The sequence below is a fragment of the Pteropus vampyrus genome, unplaced genomic scaffold, assembly GCF_000151845.1.
Source record: "Pteropus vampyrus isolate Shadow unplaced genomic scaffold, Pvam_2.0 Scaffold14, whole genome shotgun sequence".
Classification (NCBI taxonomy): domain Eukaryota; kingdom Metazoa; phylum Chordata; class Mammalia; order Chiroptera; family Pteropodidae; genus Pteropus; species Pteropus vampyrus.
The window spans coordinates 13,298,215-13,302,512 of NW_011888795.1; the positions used below are offsets into that span (position 1 = coordinate 13,298,215).

Sequence of the window (4,298 nt, forward strand, 5' to 3'; positions counted from 1 at the left end):
CTCGGAACACGCAGGGCATTGGTATCTATGTAATAGGTGGGGCCGCCTTGTTTGCCTTTATCGCCATCTATTTCCATCAGTGTGCTTCCATCATCTCTTTCTAGCACCATTCCGATAGCTGTGGGGAAATCCACCTGTAAGAATCAAAAACATGACATACAAGTTTTACCTGCTTTAATCAACAAGTCATTTTTACCCCAACTAATGTCTTTTATCATATATGAGTGAGAATTTCTGCACCAACTTAATTCTGCATGGCCTTTACATATCCAATTAACTCTGACGTAACACTTACCTTGGGACAGTCCTCACCAGCATAACCGGCTCTCACAGTATAGGATCCAATGTCAAAAACAAGGGCTCCAACTTCATCTGAAAAACATGAAACAATAATTAACATTAACATCTCACAACTTACATATGAAAATTAAGAGCATTAACATGCTTCAAATGATAACATGTGAAAGAAAGCTCTATAAAAATTAAAACAGGCATTACATTCATAGTATTAGTACCTTGAACCTAGTTGTAATCTATATACACATTAAACTAACGATTTATTTAATTTAAAAATCCAGTGTCATACATGGTATATCAGTAGAGGTTCACTCAGGAAAGAGGTGGTACACTAAACTTTAGTAATTTGAGGAGACTTTACTCATTAAAAGGACCATTTACAAAGACAAGAGACAATTTAGGAAAACCAGAAAAGAGAGTGGGGTACCCGAGGACTAACAGTAACAGACATATATTGCCATCCGTAGAATTGAAGAAACAGGGAAGGAACTTCTTCCAGAACCTGGAAAGAGCTGTGCTGGGAGTGCTACCTGACAGAACCTGTGACTTTCAGTTGAGGGATGCAGTCAGTCTTGGCTGACCCTGAGGAGAGGGAACCAAACTAAAAAACATGCCAAGTTCTCTCTTCCCCTTCTCTATGGGCTAGGGGGATCTTGTGATTATCTCATCCAAATTGGACAACTTGAGCATGTGAAATGGGTCCCTATTAAGAACTGTACTAGGACAAGAGGCAAAGCAGGAAGTATGGTTACCCTACCATTGGCCAAACCAGAGATCAAGAGAGCCTGCTGATGCAGTCTACAAGAGTCAGTCTTCAAGGGCACAGAGAAGATGGAGGTGGGTGGAAAATGGATCTGGAAGGCAAACGGAAGAAATCCAGTACATTTAGGTACCTTTTTCATATGTTAAAGGAAATTGTATTCCATGCTATGAGGTCAAAAGCCCCTAGAAAAACAGGGACTCTGAAGAATAACAAGCCAAGTGACAATCATTAAAATGAAGGTATCATCGAATATGCACAATTCAAAGATTTTTAGGAGATAAAATTATATGCTGAGGGAGAAGGCTGGTAATTTTTTTTCACATCTAAATTCAGAGGACAGGCTCTAATTATACTTTAAAATTACTTCAACTAAAACAGCACACCTCCTATAACAAAGCACTTGGGTTTTCCAGGCACTGGTTTTTGAAAGAGAATTTTTTTCAATCATTAAAATTAATAAAGAAATACTATGTATTCACACTAAAGTGGTAAAAATTAGTAACTCTGGCAAGACCGAGTGCTATCAAAGAAATAGTAACTCTGGCAAGACCGAGTGCTATCAAAGAGATTTTATACGTCTGCTTATAAAAGGTGTAAATTGGTACAACCACTTTGTTAATTTAATTACACTTACTAACGTTGAAAGTACATACACAGAAATTACTCGTATCTTTTTTAGAAAAATTCTCTCACGTATATATAAAAAGAAACGAACCAGAATGTTCACTACCTATGTGACCTAGAGCAATTTACTAACCTCTCTGCCTCATAGGGAAAAAGTGTATAATGATGCTTCCTATCTCACGAGATGCTATAATGATTAAGTGTTAAAAGCTTTAATGTATATAAGCAGTTAGAACAGTATCCAGTACATAATAAGTGCAATAAGTGGTAGCTGCTCTGATAATTATTACTGTCACATTGTTTGCCATTGGAAAAGGTCTGGTTGTCTCTCATTATGGAAACATAAATTACGGTTTCTTACTACAGTGAAATACTATATATCACTTAATATGTTTGGTCCAGATCTACATGCATTGACAAGGATAAATTTCGAAAGAATGATCACTTAAAAAGCCAGTTACTATATATATATATGTCTGTGTGTATGTATACACATTGATACAATTTAATTCATTATGGATACATCCATACTTAGTAAAAGTGTAAAAATATGCATGGAGTTTGGAATGCTACATACTAACTTCAGTTAGTGGTTACTACTAAGGAAGGGGACAGAGGGACTCCATATAAATAACATTTTATTTCTCCATATATCTGAGACAAATATAACAAAGTATTACATCTATTTAATCTAAGTAGAAGTACAGACTATCACATGCAAATTTATGCATATATTTTATTTTTTAGTATTTTTAAACTATTTCAAAATTTTTTTAAATAAAATTTAAAAATAAAATCAATTGTACTACAAATATTTGTGGTTGAGAAATGGTGTCTTTACAGAATAATGATATTATTTTTATTTAAACAAAATGAAGAGCCACTTATTTTTATTTCTAATTTGAAAGTAAGTTTCTGCATTTGCTACATTTCCTAAAGTAATTAACTTTCTCTATACAAGTCTCCGGTCCAAACTATTTTGTCTGAAAGTACGAGTCCTTAAAAGCAGATTACTGCATTTATTTTCACCATATGTAAACTCAAATACAAACAGTAAGTAAAGTATACCAATGAATATGAATTAGTAAACTTTAACATTTTGATTAACCAGAATGCCGGGGAAAGAAATATCCTAACTACATAAATTCCAATTCCTTGCCTACAGAACCAGTATTTTGCCCAGCACCAGATGTTCTGGGCGTAACTATTTCCCCATAAAATACATATGCTGATCTATGGCCATGCCACCTTGAACGTGCCTGATCTAGTCCGATATCGGAAACTAAGCAGGGTCAGGCCTGGTTAGTACTTGGATCGGAAACCACCTAGGAATACCAGGTGCTGTAGGCATTAAAGTGAATGAATGGATGGATGGATGGATGGATGGATGAATGAATGAATATGCTAATGTCTTAGCCCCTAGTACCTTAGAATGTGACTGTATTTGGAGATAAGATCTTTAAAGATGTGATTAAATTAAAATGAGATCATTAGGGTGGGCTCTAATCTAATATGACTGGTGTCCATCCTTACATAAAGATATCTGGACACATATGTACACAGGAAAGACCATGTGAAGACACAGAAGACGACCATTTAAGCCAAGGAGAAAAGCCTCCAAAGAATACAACCCTGCAGACAGCTTGACCTCAGATTTCTAGCCTCCAAGACTGTAAGAAAATTAATTTCTCTTGTTTAAGCCACTAAGTCTGTGGTACTGTGTTATCATAGCCCTAGCAAACTAATAGAGACAGCTTTGGAAATTCATGCATCCCTTCTTAGAATGTCTTAAAATAGATTACACAAGAAATCAGTTATAATAAAACACAGTTCTATCCATGGACTCTTTGGGGAGGCCAGGACCGCATCTTAGGAGCCCTTTCCCTAATTTACCCTTTCTTAGGTAATCTGCTCCACCCCTACAGCCTCGACTTCTACCTAAATGCTAGTAATTCCAATCTCAGGTCTCTCTTTCAAGCCCTCAACTTTGTCGAGATGCAGAACTCAAATTTCTTACTGTACATCAACATCATTTTCACCTGATGTCCCATGAGTACCTCAAATTCAACATTTCTGAAGCACTGTCTTTTCCCTATCCAGCCTAACCTAATCCTAGCATTGCTTATAGGTTAGTAGCCCCAGTCATGAGTCAAAAGCCTCTGAATTTTTTCCGAATTGTGAACACCTTCATATTTCCTACCAGTCATCAATTTCTGCCAAATAATTCTGTTAAATGTTTCACAAATTCCTTCTTTAATACCATTGCCGCAGTCTTCAGTCAGGCTCTTACCCCAACTAACTACTATAATTTCCTACAGGTATTACACTTTTGCATCTCTTAGCCTTCTCAATCCTCCTTTTAAACTGCTGCACTGTGACCTTTCAAAATTGTAACTGTGAACATTAACTTATTCAATAAAAACAAAGGAAAGAATCATTCAGTAGTTTCTCATCACCTACAAGACATAATTCAAATCACTCTACCTAGTTCCTTTTCAAGGCCTAGCATAATCAGGCAGCAGTCTCAATTCCCACCTCATACACTAACATTACTGAATAATATCTGGTCTCTGAAATCACCATATACTCTTACTCAGCTAAACTTTACATTTGC

General features: G+C 36.1%; 1 protein-coding gene and 1 pseudogene across 1 annotated transcript in view; one reads left to right on the plus strand and one right to left on the minus strand.

Moving 5' to 3' along the window:
- Positions 1-4,298, minus strand: part of ACTL6A (actin like 6A) — a 38,366-nt gene that overhangs the window by 9,551 nt on the left and 24,517 nt on the right. The window lies entirely within an intron of this gene.
- LOC111734295 lies at positions 2,916-3,034 on the plus strand (annotated as a pseudogene).